The 18,634-nt window shown below is 45.0% G+C and overlaps 1 protein-coding gene across 2 annotated transcripts in view; it reads right to left on the bottom strand.

The window, feature by feature from the left end:
• LOC141096891 (chloride channel protein D-like) overlaps window positions 1–11,695 on the bottom strand; it is a 346,533-nt gene extending 334,838 nt beyond the window's left edge. For both annotated transcript variants that reach the window (XM_073583783.1, XM_073583784.1), the window contains exon 1: window positions 11,546–11,695. The gene's annotated coding sequence lies outside the window, so the exon portion shown is untranslated. The remainder of the gene's footprint in view (window positions 1–11,545) is intronic.
• Window positions 11,696–18,634: the final 6,939 nt, after the last annotated feature.

Genomic DNA, 18,634 nt, shown 5'->3' with positions numbered 1-18,634 from the left:
CGTCAGTAGCAGAGAAGCTAAGGACCGGCCATACTGGCAACATAGTTCCCTTGAGGGAAAAGAAGACAAGGAACCATGGGTTTGAGAATAGGTCTCTTTCTAACTTGACTGTAGTACTGTTGTGGAGAAGGAAAGTGAAACAGTGGAGATAGAGAACAAAAAAGTAACAAGAAAGGAATTGAGACTGTGTGTCCAAAAACTTTGTATTGATAAGTAAACGTTCGTAAAGTTATGTAGCCGTCACCTACTGTACATAATCCCCAAACCATAACTGATTGTGGAAACTTCACACTAGACCTTGGAAATCAAGGTCCCAGAATCTGGAGGAAGAGAGGAGAGGCCGCAAGCCAAGCTGCTTGAGGTCTAGTGTGAAGTTTCCACAATCAGTGATGGTTTGGGGAGCCATGTCATCTGCTGGTGTAGGTCCACTGTGTTTTATCAAGACCAAAGTCATCGCAACCCTCTACCAGGAAATATTAGAGCACTTCATGCTCCCCTCTGCTGACAAGCTGTTTGGAGATGGAAATTTCATTCTCCAGCAGGACTTGGCACCTGTACACAATGCAAAAAGAACCAATACCTGGTTTAACCCCTTCCCGACCAATGACACAGCGTATGCATCATGAAAGTCGGTGCCAATCCGACCAATGACGCATATGCTGTGTCATGAGTTTAAAGCCCCCCCTGCGGGTCTTGTGACCAGAGTCAATGAAAGGCCACCCGACCCGCAGATACAGGGGGCTTTGTACTTCACCACAGGGGGCGTGGCTTCGCCCCCACGTGGCTACGATCGCTCTGATTGGTTGTTAAAAGTGAAACAGCCAATCAGAGCGATAGTAATATTTCATCAATGAAATTTGATGAAATATTACTATCCAGCCATGGCCGATGCTGCAATAGCATCGGACATGGCTGGAGATCGTGATCCGACCCCCCCCCACGACTGATGGCCGCCACCTTCTGACGGCGGCGATCGGCAGCCGCCGCAATAATCTGCTCCCCCTCCGCTTCCCCCTGCCTTACGATCGCCCCTATAGCCCCCCCGTACCTTATGAGTCCCTGTACCTCCCGATGTCCCGCAGTCTTCTCTCCATGGGCGCCGCCATCTTACAAAATGGCGGGCGCATGCGCAGTGCACCCGCGAGTCTGCCAGCTGGCACATTCATTCATTCATTTTACAGGTACACTTTGATCACTGTGATAAACTATCACAGTGATCAAAATACAAAAAAAAGTAAAGCCCCCCTTTATCACCCCCATAGCTAGTGACACATAATAAAATAAAGAAAATATATTTATTTTTATTTTTCCTTTAGGGTTAGGGTTAGAATTAGGGTTAGGGTTAGGGTTGCAATTAGGGTTAGGGCTGGAATTAGGGTTAGGGCTGGAATTAGGGTTAGGGCTGGAATTAGGGTTAGGGCTGGAATTAGGGTTAGGGCTGGAATTAGGGTTAGGGCTGGAATTAGGGTTAGGGCTGGAATTAGGGTTAGGGCTGGAATAAGGGATAGGGTTGGAATTAGGGTTAGGGTTGGAATTAGGGTTAGGGTTGGAATTAGGGTTAGGGCTGGAATTAGGGTTAGGGCTGGAATTAGGGTTAGGGCTGGAATTAGGGTTAGGGTTGGAATTAGGGTTAGGCTTGTGGTTAGGGTTATGGTTGGGATTAGGGTTAGGGGTGTGTTGGGGTTAGGGTTGGGATTAGGGTTAGGTGTGTGTTGGGGTTAGGGTTGAGTTAGAATTGAGAGGGTTTCCACTATTTAGGCACACCAGGGGGTCTCCAAACGTGACATGGCGCCACCATTGATTCCAGCCAATTTTGCGTCCAAAAAGTGCTCCCTACCTTCCGAGCCCCGACATGTATCCAAATAGTGGTTTACCACTACATATGGGGTATCAGCGTACTCAGGAAAATTGTACAACAAATTTGGGGGTCTAATTTCTGATACCCTTGGTAAAATAAAAAATTGGGGACTAAAAAATGATATTTGTGGAAAAAATAATATTTTTCTATTTTCACTGCTCTGCGTTATAAACTTCAGTGAAGCACTTGGGGGTTCAAAGAGCTCACCACACATCTAGATAAGCTCCTTAGGGGGTATAGTTTCCAAAATGGTGTCCCTTGTGGGGGGTTTCCACTGTTTAGGCACATCAGGGGCTCTGCAAATGCAACATGGTGTCCGATCTTAATTCCAGCCAATTCTGCATTGAAAAAGTCAAACTGCACTCTTTCCCTTCCGAGTTCTACTGTGCGCCCAAACAGAGGTTTACCCCCACATATGGGGTATCAGCATACTCAGGACAAATTCCACAACAACTTTTGGGGTACAATTCCTTTTGCTACCCTTGGTAAAATAAAAAATTGGGGGCAAAAGGATCATTTTTCTAAAAAAATGTATGATTTTTTACTTTTACGGCTCTACGTTATAAACTTCTGTGAAGCACTTGGGGGTTCAAAGTGCTCACCATACATCTAGATAAGCTCCTTGGGGGGTCTACTTTTCAAAATGGGGTCACTTGTGGGGGGGTTTCTACTGTTTAGGCACATCAGGGGCTCTGCAAATGTAACATGACGCCGCAGACCATTCCATCAAGTCGGCATTTCAAAACGTCACTACTTCCCTTCCAAGCCCCGACGTGTGCCCAAACAGTGGTTCCCCCCCACATATGGGGTACCGGCGTACTCAGGACAAACTGGACAACAACTTTTGGGGTCCAATTTCTCCTGTTACATTTGTGAAAATAAAAAATTGTGGGCTAAATTATCATCTCTTGAGGAAAAAAATGATTTTTTATTTTCACGGCTCTGCGTTATAAACTTCCGTGAAGCAATTTGGGGGTTCAAAGAGTTCACCATATATCTAGATAAGTTTCTTAGAGGGTCTAGTTGTCAAAATGGTGTCATTTGTGGGGGGATTCCACTGTTTAGGCTCATCATAGGCTCTGCAAATGTAACTTGACGCCCGCAGACCATTCCATCAAGTCGGCATTTCAAAACGTCACTACTACCCTTCCGAGCCCCGACGTGTGCCTAAACTGTGGTTCCCCCCACATATGGGGTACCAGCATACTCAGGACAAACTGGACAACAACTTTTGGGGTCCAATGTCTCCTGTTACATTTGTGAAAATAAAAAATTGCTGGCTAAAAAAATCATTTTTTGGGGAAAAAAAATTATTTTTTATTTTCACGGCTCTGTGTTATAAACTCCTATGAAGCACTTTGGGGTTCAAAGTGCTCATCACACATCTAGATAAGTTCCTTAGGGGGTCTAGTTTCCAAAATGGTGTCATTTGTGGGGGGTTTCCACTGTTTATGCACATCAGGGGTCCTGCAAACGTAACATGGTGTCCGATCTCAATTCCAGCCAATTCTGCATTGAAAAAGTCAAACGGTGCTCTTTGCCTTCCGAGCTCTACCGTGCACCCAAACAGAGGTTTACCCCCACATATGGGGTATCAGCCTACTCAGGACAAATTGCACAACAACTTTTGGGGTCCAATTCCTCTTGCTACCCTTGGTAAAATAAAAAAAATGGGGCAAAAAGGTTATTTTTGTGAAAAAAATATGATTTTTTTATTTTTATGGCTCTACGTTATAAACTTCTGGGAAGCACTTGGGGGTTCAAAGTGCTCACCACACATCTAGATAAGTTCCTTGGGTGGTCTAGTTTCCAAAATGGGGTCACTTGTGGGGGGTTTCTACTGTTTAGGCACATCAGGGGTTCTGCAAACGTAACATGACGCCTGCTGACCATTCCATCAAGTCGACATTTCAAAACGTCACTACTTCCCTTCCGAGCCCCGACGTGTGCCCAAACAGTGATTCCTCCCCACATATGGGGTACCAGCGTACTCATAAAAAACTGGACATCAATTTTTAGGGTCCAATTTCTCCTGTTACCCTTGTGAAAATAAAAAAGTGCGGGCTAAAAAATCATTTATTGAGGGAAAAAAATGATTTTTTATTTTCACGGCTCGGCGTTATAAACTTCTGTGAAGCCTTTGGGGGTTTAAAGTGCTTACCACACATCTAGCTAAGTTCTCTGGGGCGCCTAGTTTCCAAAATGGGGTCACTTGTGGGGGTACTCCATTGTTTAGGCACACAGGGGCTCTCCAAACACGACATGGTGTCCGCTAACGATTGGAGCTAATTTTCCACTCAAAAACCAAATGGCGCTCCTTCCCTTCTGGGCCCTGCCGTGCACCCAAACAGTGGTTTATGACCACATATGAGGTATTGGTGTACTCAGGAGAACTTGCCCAACAAATTTTAGTATCCATTTTATCCTGTTACCCATGTGAAAATGAAGAAATTGAGGCTAAAATAAAATTTTTGTGAAAAAAAAGTACTTTTTCTTTTACGGATCAATTTGTGAAGCACCTGAGGGTTCAAAGTGCTAATTATGCATATAGATAAGTTCCTTGGGGGCTCTAGTTTCCAAAATGGGGTCACTTGTGAGGGAGCTCCAATGTTTAGGCTCACAGGGGCTCTCCAAATGCGACATGGCAACCGCTAACAATTGGAGCTAATTTTCCATTCAAAAAGTCAAATGGTGGTCCTTCCCTTCCACGCCCTGCCGTGCACCCAAACAGTGGTTTATGACCACATATGAGGTATCGGTGTACTCAGGAGTAATTTCCCAACAAATTTTAGGGCCCAAAGCTGATAGGAAAAGAAATACACCACGCTATACTGGGAAATGAAAAAATAATATAACTGAGTACTCACTTGCTGATGTATGAAAAAATCACGTGGTGGTGGATGTATAGCAGTATCCTGAGACTATTCACCTTGTCATTGATGTATATTGCCTTTCATTTGGATGCCAAAACTGCTGAGTAGATAATATAGGGTTAAATAGGGGTGAGTCTGTTGACAACCCTGATGAAGAGAGTAGCTATCTCTCGTAACGCGTCGGTATTGTGCCGCCTTTGAGCCACCGTCTTATCCCCAGTGTGACGTCACACTAGCCCCACCCCCATCACACGCCGACTCCCTCAGCGTTGCTCTCGGCCAGAGCGCGTGAGGCAGCGGCAGTCTCCACTTCCATATGGAGCAGCAGCAGCAGCCCTCACGCTGAGCACCCAAGCCTGCCTCACTGAGCACTGGCCCTGCAAGTAAGTGCACCAGAATCAAGCACTCCGTTCCACTAGCGGGCACAAGCTGTCACTAACGCTCATTCACTTTGTAGGACCTGTGCCATCATTTGTTTTGTACAGGATAAATCATTCTGGCCCTGCCTGTTGAAATTGGCATGCAGTAAGTTCAGCATTCAGTTATCGTCCCAAACATCTATTTATTCCCCTCTTTTTTGGTGTTTCATTTTATTTTTCAACTATTATATTTTTTTACATCAGAAACAGGCTGCAACATTCCAATCTTAATACCTAGCAACGGCTACATTTACAGCATGTATTTTATATGGTTCTGACATACTCAAGTGAGTAAATTAAGCTTAGTTCATTTTTTTTCTCTGAAACACACTAACAGACTCACCCTTATTTAACCCTATATTATCTAGTCAGCAGTTTTGGCATCCAAATGAAAGGCAACATACATCAATGACAAGGTGAATAGTCTCAGGATACTGCTATAAAGTACATCCACCACCATGTGATTTTTTCATACATCAGCAAGTGAGCACTCAGTTATATTATTTTTTCATTTCCCAGTATAGCGCGGTGTATTTCTTTTCTTATCAGCTTTAGCTCTTGGCACCAGCACAGAGCCTGTTATTCACCAGCTGCATCTGGGAATAGTGGACCTTCCTTCTCTGTCCAAGTGGACTGGCGCCAGTGTGTTAATCTTAAACTAATTTATTAAATTTTAAGATTCATTTTATCCTGTTGCCCATGTGAAAATGAAAAAATTGATGCTAAAAAAAAATTTTATTGGAAAAATTAAAATGTCCATTTTTTCCTTCCATGTTGCTTTAGTTCCTGTGAAGCACCTGAAGGGTTAATAATCTTCTTGAATGTAGTGTTGAGTAGCTTGAGGGGTGCAGTTTTTAGAATGGTGTCACTTTTGGGTATTTTCTGCCATATAGACCCCTCAAAGTGACTTCAAATGTGAGGTGGTCCCTATAAAAAATGGTTTTGTAAATTGTGTTGTAAAAATGAGAAATCGCTGGTCAACATTTAACCTTTATAACTACCTAACAAAAAAAAATTTTGTTTCCAAAATTGTGCTGATGTAAAGTAGACATGTGGGAAATGTTATTTATTAACTATTTTGTGTCATATAATGCTCTGGTTTAACAGAATAAAAATTCAAAATTTGAAAATTTGCAAAATTATCGCAAAATTTCCATTTTTTTCACAAATAAACGCAAAAATTATCGACCTAAATTTACCACTATCATGAAGACCAATATGTCATGAAAAAAACAATCTCAGAATCGCTAGGGTGCGTTGAAGCGTTCCTGAGTTATTACCTCATAAAGGGACACTGGTCAGATTTGCAAAAAATGGCCTGGTAATTAAGGTCAAAATAGGCTTGGTCACTTTTCAGTTTTTGAATTTCCACAAAAATTTAAAATAACCAATAAATTTCATTCAACTTCACAATTGTGGCCCACTTATTGTTGATTCTTCACCAAAAATTTACATTTGGTATTTTTATGTTTGAAGCATGATATGTGGGAAAAGGTTGAAAAGTTCCAGGGGGCGAATACTTTCGCAAGGCACTGCAACTTTTGGGTTTTCATTGGCTGTAAGTCATAATCATCAACATTAACAGAAATAAACACTTGAAATACATAACTCTATTTGTAATGACTCTATAGAATATATCAGTTTCACTTTTTGTATTGAAGAACTGAAATAAATTAACTTTTTCATGATATTCTAAGTTTTTGAGAAGCACTTGTATTTGTCTCAGTAATAAACCAACCAACTGGGCATCTACCACAGAACTTCTCTGTGGGCATTTGCTTTTTCTATGGTAAAGGCCCAGATGGTTAAAGTGATTTTTTTTGCATGGTTATTAAAAGAGAGTATAAACTTTGGATTGGAGGAGCACAAAAAACAAACCAGAAAAACTGTTCCAAAATCATTTTTTTTAGGAGAGATTAGAGAATTGTAGACTGTTAGAGTTGGGAAGGACCTCCATGGTCATCGTGTCCAACCCCCTGCTCAAAGCAGGATTCACTAAATCATCCCAGACAGATGTCTGTCCAGCCTCTGTTTGAAGACTTCCATTGAAGGAGAACTCACCACCTCTCGTGGCAGCCTGTTTCACTCATTAATCACCCTCACTATCAAAAAGATACTTTAAATCCCATGCAAGGGTCTCTAAAAATCAGATATTGATGGTAAATTTGTTTAATAAAAATGTTGACAATGTTATGGGGTTTCCTTCTGTTTTGTATAAATAAAAAAAAATAAATAATAATCTAGAAATTTTAAATCTCGTTATTAAAGCTATTTTAGACTCAAATGCCCGGACTTCTCAGGAGTTTACCGCAGATTCCTTCTCACCACAGTCAGGATTACAATGACTGATAACACCTATACACAGATGATAACACAGGATCCACCTTTCCAATAACTCCTTTTATAGCTCACCCTCACAATGACCCTTGCACACACTCATGAGATGCTTCAATACAAAGGATAGGGTCAGTCTATTGCTGTTATTGCACATTTGGATTTCCTGAAGGAACAGGTTGTACGAGTGTGGAGTGGTCTCATAGTAGGTGAGTGTGAAAGTTGCAATATTTCTAACATTTATTTTTAATACGGTTCCTGATATGAAAATAAAAAATACATAACCAAAAAAATTTAAACAATAGATTTTGCGCAAAAACGGAATTTAAACAGTAGATAATTTTCTGTTGACACATTCCCTTTAAAGAGGTAATTCCCAAAATCAAAATGTGGTATTAAAATGTCCACATGTACAGATTCATTTGTATCAATATAACTCAGCTTTAAATCTGCTGAGACCAGTTCTGTGAAACTGAAAATGCTACTGTTGATGCATATCACAGAAGACAATCTTCTGCCATATGCATCAGCAGAGCAGCATTTGTAATTTCACTTCAGGGATCTCTCAGTAGCATACAACAAACACGGCTGTACATTGTGTAGCAACTAAAAGCTTCATTGTGGAGGCGCGCATGACAATTGAATTGACAGAGACAATAAGACAATGACATAACAGCTATACAGATTCAAATGGCACAATATAAAATAGGTCAGGTAGGGTACTGTAGAAGAGCAGAGAGTGCACAGAAGCATAAGGTGAAATGTACATTTGGATTAGCTTGGACTTGTCAGGAGAACACAGGAGTGAGGAGGGCTCTGCTGCATTGAGAAGCAAGTGTGGCTGGGAAATATAATTTTAGCAGATAACAATACAACTGTCCATTAAGGAATATGAAGCACAAATAGAGATGAAAAAAGACACAAAGATGCAAGAAACATTATATTGGAAATAGTCTGTATACTATCAATAAGTATGCATATATTTTGCACTGTGAAAAATGTGATTGTAGGAACAATACTTTGAAGGGGGATTCCCATCTCCAAGATATTATTCCAATATGCAGTAGGTGTAATAATATTAGCAAATCCCTCCAATTGGAAATGTAGTATAGTTCTTCTGATTAGCTGTGTCGCTTGCCTCATGTGCAGAGTAGTGCAGTAGCTTAGGTATCCATGGTTACGACCACTCATACAGTGACAGTTAGTTGTTAGTGGTTGTAACCATGGATAACTAAGCTACTGCAATGCCTGCACATGAGGTAAGCGACATAGCGAATCAGAAGAACTATACTACATTTCTGATTGAATCATAGAATCATAGAATCGTAGAGTTGGAAGGGACCTCCTGGGCCATCTGGTCCAACCCCCTGCTCAAAGCAGGATTCGCTAAATCATCCCAGACAGATGTCTGTCCAGCCTCTGTTTGAAGACTTCCATTGAAGGAGAACTCACCACTTCTCGTGGCAGCCTGTTCCACTCATTGATCACTCTAACTGTCAAAAAGTTTTTTCTAATATCTAATCTGTGTCTCCTCCCATTCAGTTTCATCCCATTGCTTCTAGTCTTTCCTTGTGCAAATGAGAATAAAGTTGATCCTTCTACAATGTGACAGCCCTTTAGATATTTGTAGACAGCTATTAAGTCTCCTCTCAGTCTTCTCTTTTGCAAACTAAACATTCCCAAATCCTGCAACCTTTCCTCATAAGACAGGGTTTGCAGACCGGTCACCATTCTGGTCGCTCTTTTCTGAACTTGCTCCAGTTTGTTGATGTCTTTTTTAAAATGTGGTGCCCAAAACTGGACACAATATTCCAGATGAGGTCTGACCAAAGAGGAGTAGAGGGAAATAATGACTTCACGTGATCTAGACTGTATGCTTCTGTTAATACATCCTAGAATTGCATTTGCCTTTTTTGCTGCTGCATCACACTGTTGACTCATATTCAGTCTGTGATCTATTAGTATACCCAAGTCTTTTTCACATGTGCTGTCACTTAGCCCTATTCCTCCCATTCTATATATGCTTTTTTCATTTTTATTGCCCAGATGTAGTACTTTGCATTTCTCCCTGTTAAAAACCATTCTGTTAGTTGCTGCCCACTTCTCCAGTTTATTTAAATCTTTTTGAATCCTCTCTCTCTCTTCTCTAGTATTAGCTATCCCTCCTAGCTTTGTGTCATCAGCAAATTTAATCAGTTTACCCTCAATTCCTTCATCTAAATCGTTGATAAAGATGTTGAACAATACAGGGCCCAGGACAGAGCCCTGTGGTACCCCACTTGAGACATTCTTCCAACTGGATGTGCAGCCATTTACGACCACTCTTTGGGTCCGATAACTAAGCCAGTTATGAATCCACCTAACAGTTGCCTTGTCCATTCCATACTTAGTCATTTTTTCAATAAGGATTGTATGAGAGACTTTGTCAAATGCTTTGCTGAAGTCAAGATATACTATATCTACAGCATTTCCTTGATCCACCCAATCAGTGATACCGTCATAGAAGGAAATTAAGTTAGTCTGACATGACTTATTAGTTAGAAACCCATGCTGACTCTGTTTAATCACTTCATTCTTATCCAGGTATTGACATACATGTTGTTTAATAATTTGTTCAAAGATCTTTCCTGGTATAGAAGTCAGACTCACCGGCCTATAGTTGCCTGGGTCCACCTTCTTCCCCTTTTTGAAGATAGGAACAACATTTGCTCTTCTCCAGTCTTCTGGCACTTCTCCTGTTCTCCAAGAATTTTCAAAGATTATGGAGAGGGGTTCAAAAATTTCTTCTGCTATCTCCTTCAGTACTCTGGGGTGTAATTCATCTGGACCTGCAGACTTGAATTCATTTAGGTTAGCTAAGTGTTTCCTCACTATCTTTCTGTTTATAGATATCCTGGATTCTTCTATTCCCTTAATATGACAGTGAAGAACAGTTGATGTTGCATTTCCTTTCTGAGAGAAAACAGATGCAAAATAGGAATTTAAAAGTTCAGCCTTCTCAACATCCTGTCTTACCATTTCATCATTTTCATCCTGTAAAAATCCTATAGCATCTTTGACTTTTCTTTTACTTTTGACATATCCCCAAAATCCTTTATTATTGCTTTTGACATCTCTTGCAAGCCTCAGTTCATTTTCAGCTTTAGATAATATGATTTGTGCCCTGCAGGTTCTGCAGACAGCATTATATTCTTCTTTAGATATGCCTCCCTCTTTCCATTTTATAAACATTTTTTTCTTCCTTTTTAGCATGTGCTTAAGTTCTGTGTTCATCCATCCTGGTTTCCTTAAATGCTTCCTATTCTTCCCTCTTTTCGGAATTGTTAACAACTGTGCTTTGAGAATTTCATTTTTCAAGATTTCCCATCCTTCCTGGACATTTTTGTCTTTAAGGATATCCAGCCATTGGATCCCTCCAATTCTCTTTCTGAATCCCTTAAAATCTGCCTTTCTGAAATCTAACCTTGACGTCTGAGTCTTCACAGGTCTTCCACCTCTAGTAATCCAAAATTCTAAAATAGCATGGTCGCTACCTCCTAGGGTCCCAGCCACTTTTACCTCCTCAACCATTTCCTCCCTGTTTATAAGGATTAGATCCAAAGTAGCAGTTCCCCTTGTTTTCTCCCTTACCTTTTGGAAGATAAAGTTGTCAGCAAGAGAGGATAAGAATTTCCTTGACCTGTTAGTTTTGCCTGAGAGAGATTCCCAACAAATGTCTGGATAGTTGAAATCTCCCATGACAACTATGGAAACATTTGTTAATATTATTATTACACCTACTACATATTGGGATAGGATCTTAGACCTCGGAATACCCCTTTACAGAGTTCTCTGCTAGAAACAGTTCTGTGCTGGCTCTGTGCTCATGGGTCTGCAGGTGGTATGCCCAAGAGCTGTGTCTGCAGCCCTTCAGACAACTTCACTTTTATCTGCAGGAATCAGAGATCCATTACTTACATTCCCTTTCACAGCTGCTCTGGGAGCTCCACACTCTTTCACTATCCAGACTAGTATAAAATTAATTTCTACTCATCTTTCGGCATTCCTCTCCCAATGCTCACACTGTTTATACAGGCTTTAGCACACAGATGTCTTGCTGCACTCTATTACTGTGTCAGAGTAGTCTGCCAGCAGCTTTCTCCTCTCTCCCCATTGGAAATGAGCTTTTGTGAGGGGGTGGTTGAAGATTCCCACTCCACACCAACCTGTTTACCTGTGTAAACATAAAAGATGTTATTGGTGTTACTAGATGGCAGCGGCTTGCAGATTCATACATCTGTCACCTGTATGCAGGGGTGGGATTCAAATTTTTAACAACAGGTTCTGTGTTTGTGTGTAGGAAAACCACCCCCATTTTGAAGCCACACCCATTTTAAGCCACATCCATTATTAAGCCACACCCATTTACACACACCTTTTCCTCAAACATATACAAGTAGGGGTGCAGTCAAACAGTTGAAAAAAAAAAAAATTTGAATGAGATCAGTACAGTGCACCTTCTGGCCAGCGGTTCTCCTGACTCGAGTGTGACAGCTATATGCATATATAAAGCAATATATATATATATATATATATATATATAGCAAATATATGCATATTTCTATGCAGCTGTATCACTTGACTGACCGGCTGGCCAGGCTGTGCACTACATTCTGATTCATATGACAGTCTGTCTGCGCCCTAACGGTAATTAAAAGTCCCAATAGGCAGCACAGGTCCCCAGTAGGCAGCAAAGGTCCCCAATAGGCAGGCACAGGTCCCCAATAGGCAGCATTGTTCCCTATAGGCAGCACAGGTCCCCAATAGGCAGGCACAGGTCCCCAATAGGCAGCACAGGTCCCCAATAGGCAGGCACAGGTCCCCAATAGACAGGCACAGGTCCCCAATAGACAGCACGGGTCCACAATAGGCAGCATTGTTCCCTATAGGCAGCACAGGTCCCCAATAGGCAGCACAGGTCCCCAATAGACAGCATTGGTCCCCAATAGGCAGCATAGGTCCCCAATAGGCAGGCACAGGTCCCCAATAGGCAGGCACAGGTCCCCAATAGGCAGGCACAGGTCCCCAATAGACAGCACAGGTCCACAATAGGCAGCATTGTTCCCTATAGGCAGCACAGGTCCCCAACAGGCAGCACAGGTCCCAAATAGGCAGCATTGGTCCCCAATAGGCAGCACAGATCCCCAATAGGCAGCACAGGTCCCCAATAGGCAGCACAGGTCCCCAATAGGCAGCACAGTGACATACTGACCTGGCGTTGGAGTACAGTGCACAGTGACAGGCTGCAACGCGTCTGAAGTAACTCAGCTCACACTGGGCAGCGGCACGCCGTGACTCCTCCAGCTCCAGTTACCCGCCAATAGCCGCACTGCCGCAGGAATCAGTGCGCGGGGGCCGCCGGGGTGTGCTGTGCTCAGTCCCAGTAGTCAGACAGAGCACGTATCAGTGCGCGATATCCGGCGGGCAGGGCTAGGAAGCAGAGCAAGAGTCCTCCTCTGCTCCAGATCCTGCCTGCAACATCAAAGTACCGGATCGTGGCTCTGGATCTCCCCGGTTCGGGGAACCGGCTGCTTTTTTAACAACCAGTTCCACCAAACCGGGGAGAAGCGGCTGAATCCCACCCCTGCCTGTATGTCAGTTGGCACACAGGGAGAGAACAAGCGACAGTTGGAAAACTGAAGTGAGAGTTGCAGGCGGCCATCTTGGAGTGCAGTTAGTAAGAGACAAGAGGTGACAGGAGCACCGGAGAGGTAAGAAGAATGGGTGTGTGCAGTGTGCTAGGAGCTGGTCAGATTACTGAGGAAAGGTGCAACTGTCCCTGTGATTCCTGTCAGAGAAGAAGAATTATGTTGGGGAGATGACTGTGGTTGGATGCAGAGTTGCATTCCACCCAATGCATTGGCTGTGACGTGAATGACCTTCTGCTAACCTGTCAGGCAAATACTGTGTTCCAGGTGACAAGCCCAGGATCCACTCCACGGTCTCCCAGCTAAACGGCCGTTCTGACAATTAGGCAGCCACTTCTGTGTTCAGCTAACAGCCGGTAAGTCCTGAGCTCAGGCCCCACTACAGGGATCCCGGTGGGAGCAACCACGCAGACTTCAGAGAGTTTGGCGCCAAACCTAAAATCACACATAGAGCCATTATTTGCTAAGAGGGCTTTGCAGGTACGGACTGGGGCTGAAATTCAGCCCTGGCATTTCAAAATCACACAGGCCCATGCTGTCCCCGTCCCTGAGCACCAGATAGGATATATTACTCTGGATGGAGGAAAGCAAGATTTACTATCAGACCAATATTTCTAATGATACCCGTGGCCTGCTGGGGTAAGTGACAGTCAGCTACTTTGTGCTCCATCACAACTCTTAACAGTATGGTTGTCTTGAGAACACCGATTCTGTTAACTACCTAGCAGAAAAGGCGGCCCATGACCAGACAGGCCCTTCTCGCATTTGCCAGAATTGCCAGATGGCCAGCCCGGCCCTGGGGCTGTAACCCTTAGCCAGATATTCCCTTCAGTGGGTGAGCTTGTGTATAAATAGATTGTCACGTCCGCCATGTCTGTTTGTCTCAAGAACTCCTGGAGCGATGTGCATGCGCATGTTTTGTCTGCTGTCCTGCATGTTCGCTAGAGCTGTGTGCAGACTCACCTCATGTCTGAGCTGCAGGATCCCTGCGTTTCTGCTCTGCCTTCTGTGATCTTCTCGTCATGTCTGAAACCCTGATCATGTGACGTTTCCTAAGATCCTGCACTGTCTGGTTCTGCTATCATCTCGTCATGTCTAGAATCCCCGAAGTTCTCCCCTGGTCCTGACCTGGAGGAGGAGGTGCTATGCCCTATATCAGGCCGCCTCTTCCTATGCTCAGGGCCTGATTATTGTGTTGCTTCCCTGCAAGGCTCTGGGTCTGTGGGGTTGCTCCCTCTATTCTGTGCCCTTGCACTTTGCTCTGTAGTGCGTCTCTGCACACGCTCCGTGCTCGTATTCCGCCTCTTGTCTTGTGCCATGTCTTGTGTTGTCTCTCGTGCCATGTTTGTCTTTGCCTTGCTTTGCCTTGTAGTCCTTCTGCTGTTCTTTGTCTTAGTCTGTTTTGCTATGTCTCGCCTTAGCTATACTTTGACTTGTAGTCCTTCCTGTGTTCTCTGCCTCGCCTGTTTTGCTATGTCTTGCTTTTGCTATGCTTTGACTTGTAGTCCTCCCTGTGTTCTCTGCCTTGCTATTCCTTGCTTTGTGTTCCTCCCTATGGTCTCAGTCTTTGCTTGCTCTGCCTCGCTCTCTCCTATGGTGCTCTGTACTGCTCCCTGGCACACGCACCATTTCTCCTCTCCTTAGTGCTCGTTTCTTTGTCTAGTCCCAAGGTCTTCCCTTGGCCCGGCTCTGGGCTTCTGCCTACGCTCCGCTGCTAGACTCTGTCCTCTCTCTGACCTGGCTCTGTTTCTGCCTGTATTCCTTGCCTTGTTCCCTGCCTTGTCCTTGCATTGAACCCCGGCGTGGGTTCCCCTTGGCCGTCTCCTGTGCCGTGGTAAGTGCCACGTGTTTGTGTACAGCCGTGTGTACTGGCCAGTGTGGCGTGCCCCCTGCGTGGCTCCTAGCACGCAGCCCTTCCTTGTGCCCTGGCGTGGCTCCTAGCACGCACCCTGCCTTGAACCCTGGCGTGGCTCCTAGCACGCACCCTGCCTTGAACCCTGGCGTGGCTCCTAGCACGCACCCTGCCTTGAACCCTGGCGTGGCTCCTAGCACGCACCCTGCCCTGAACCTGGTGTGGCTCCTATCACGAAGGTTCCTTTGCCCCCTCCTGTGCCTTAGTCGTGCCTCGTGCTGGCGTTACAGCCGTGTGCATTGGCCAGTGAGGTGTGCGTCCCTGCGTAGCTCCTAGCACGCAGCCCTGCTCTGAACCCTGGCGTGTCTCTACACGCACCGTCTTGTGCCTTGGCGTGTCTCTACACGCACTCTGTCTTGTGCCTTGGCGTGTCTCTACACGCACTCTGTCTTGTGCCTTGGCGTGTCTCTACACGCACTCTGTCTTGTCCCTTGGCGTGTCTCTACACGCACTCTGTCTTGTCCCTTGGCGTGTCTCTACACGCACTCTGTCTTGTCCCTTGGCGTGTCTCTACACGCACTCTGTCTTGTCCCTTGGCGTGTCTCTACACGCACTCTGTCTTGTCCCTTGGCGTGTCTCTACACGCACTCTGTCTTGTCCCTTGGCGTGTCTCTACACGCACTCTGTCTTGTCCCTTGGCGTGTCTCTACACGCACTCTGTCTTATACCTTGTACCTTGGCGTGTCTCTACACGCACTGTCTTATTCTATGCTTTGGCGTGGCTACACACGCACCCTGTCTCGTTTGCGAACCTTGGCGTGTCCCCTACACACGCACCTCGCTTTGAACCCTGGCGTGTCCCCTACACACGCACCTTGCCTTGCACCTAGTCTTGAACCCTGGTGTGTCCCCTACACACGCACCTAGCCTTGGACCCTGGCGTGTCCCCTACACACGCACCTAGCCTTGGACCTTGGCGTGTTCCCTAAACACGCACCCTGCTTGGATATCTGTCGTGCCTCCTTGCCTGAACCCTGGTTTGCCTGCCGGATGCCCGGAACCTGCTGACCGTTGCCAGAGGTCCGGAACCAGATGACTACGGCCTGATGTCCGGAGCTGACGTCCGCAGCCTGATCCCTGGACCCTGTCGGTTTTCCAGCAGTCCGGAGTCCGATGCCATTATGCCATTACCTGTGCCTAGGCGTGCCATCTGGCACGTACCATGTTATGGACCTTGGCGTGCCCACGCGCGCACCTTGCACGTTTTGCTTGTTTTCTCTGTATGTGATCTTGTGTTATTCTAATGAAGATACCTTGCACCTACGTCTAGTCTCGTCTTGCTTCCTGCTCGTCCTTGTCGTCAGACACTCGTCTAGTGTCCCCTGAGCCGGCCGTCTGGTCCCAGCAGTCGTGGTGGCTCACCCCCTTGGTCTTGCCCCTGACACTCCCTGTATAGGGGGTGGATTCTCACAAGGTCAGCTCGCCCTCGGTGGGTGGGTGCCACGACCCAGAGGGTCCACTCAAAAAATGGGCTCAGCAGGAGCTGAGTCCGTCACATAGATAAGAGAATTGCAATTGTAGAGAATTGTTAAGTTTGTGAATCTCTGCACAGCAGGGGCCGCCTCTTGCATTCATCTAATCACACCCTTGCTCTGGGTAACTCCTGGTTACCACATTAGGCAGGACCACAGGTCAGGCAAATTATAGTGTACCCAGTAGAACATACTGGGCCTATCGGTCGTGCAGTGCAGGGGTCCAACTGATCCGGGTTAAGTGTGTGTGATAGTTAACTGTGCTTCTTTCCTACTATTTCCAGAGTAATAGTTTTCTTTGTTAGTAAAAAACACAGGTATTACATACCTGGTAATGTGTTTTTTCATGAGACATGACGGCACCACGAGAGAGGGGATCCTCCCTTCAAGGACAGGAAACCTTCAAGATAAAAGGGGCGGCTCCTCTCTCCGCATCAGTTGTTTTACAGAGCACGAGAGGAACTCCGCAGGTTAGTGTACATATAAGTAACACATCCTTTATACTACTAAATTTCCAACACCCAAGGGAGTGTATAATGCTAATAATGCATGTGATCAATAGGGAGGGAATATAAGGGTGCCGTCATGTCTCATGAAAAATATAAGGGTGCCGTCATGTCTCATGAAAAAACACACTACCAGGTATGTAATACCCGTGTTATCCATCATACATGACGGCACCACGAGAGAGTTACAGAGATTTGCATTCTCTTAGGTAGGGATCACTGCTTGTAACACTCTTCTCCCGAATGTGAGATCAGAGGTAGCAGATAGGTCTAACCTATAATGTTTAAAAAAGGTAGACAGAGAGGACCAAGTGGCAGTCTTACAGATCTGGTCGATGGAGGAGTCTGCTCTCTCCGCCCAAGACGTCGCCATGGCCCTCGTGGAGTGGGCTTTTAGGCCCTCTGGAACAACCCTGCCTGCACTACTATACGCTAGAATAATGGCCTCTCCACCCATCTAGCTATAGTCTGTTTAGAGGCTTTAAGGCCCTTCCTTGCCCCCTGGAATGAGACAAATAAGGCCCTCTGCTTTCTCCAAGGTCTCGTTACCTCTGAATACTGCAGGAGACATTGCCTCACATCTAGGCAATGAAGCCTCTCCTCCTGGTTGTTAGAGTTAGGACAAAATGATGGTAAGACTATCTCCTGAGCCCTATGGTGTTTTGATACCACCTTGGAAAGGTATGCTGGATCTAATTTTAACACAACTCTATCATCCATGTCCTGAGTGTAGGGAGGGTTTGCTGACAATGCGTGTAATTCCCCAATACTACGGGCCGATGTGAGCGCCACCAATAAGGCTGTTTTTAATGTTAGAATTTTATCTGATGTTGTGTTTAGTGGTTCAAACGGACTCTCTATCAGAGATGAGACTAAATTTAGATCCCAAGGAGGAGGAGTAGGAGATGGGACAGAGTCAGCTCTAGTACAGGCTCAGATAAACCTGGTCACCCACCTATTGTTTGCCAGGTTACAGTTGAATAAAGCTGCCAGGGCTGAGACATGTACTTTGAGGGTACTAACAGCTAACCCCAACTCTAAACCTTTCTGCAGAAATTCCAGTATTGCCACTATCGGGACTTCCCCTTCCCGTATTGGACCTGAGACAGATAAGAATTTTTTCCATAACCTCCCATAAATTTTTGTAGCCACTGGTTTTCTGCTACTGAGTAAGGTGGATATTAACCCCGCTGAGAATCCCTTTTTCTCTAGTAGTGACCTTTCAAATTCCAGGCTGTCAAATGCAGCCTGGACTTCTGAGGGTGATTGAAGGGACCCTGTGTTAGAAGGTCCTGGTCCTCTGGGAGTACCCATGGGTCCGTCACTGACGTTACTCTCAGCCAGTTGAACCATGGTCTTTTTGGCCAAAAGGGGGCTATCACAACCACTCTGGCTCTGTCCTCCCTAATCTTCCTCAGAACCGCTGGTATGAGGCATATTGGAGGGAAGGCGTACATGATACCTGATGTCCACTCTATCCTGAAGGCGTCTACTGCCAACGGCCTGTCTGCTGGACTTAGCGAACAGAATTTCTGAACCTTCCTGTTGGCTTTTGAGGCAAAGGGATCTATAC

Source organism: Dendrobates tinctorius, unplaced genomic scaffold (genome assembly GCF_039654945.1).
Source record: "Dendrobates tinctorius isolate UK_male_01 unplaced genomic scaffold, ASM3965494v1 ptg000081l, whole genome shotgun sequence".
In the NCBI taxonomy this organism is placed as follows: domain Eukaryota; kingdom Metazoa; phylum Chordata; class Amphibia; order Anura; family Dendrobatidae; genus Dendrobates; species Dendrobates tinctorius.
Note: the sequence above shows the minus strand (reverse complement) of the source record. Positions and strands in the feature narration are given on the sequence as shown.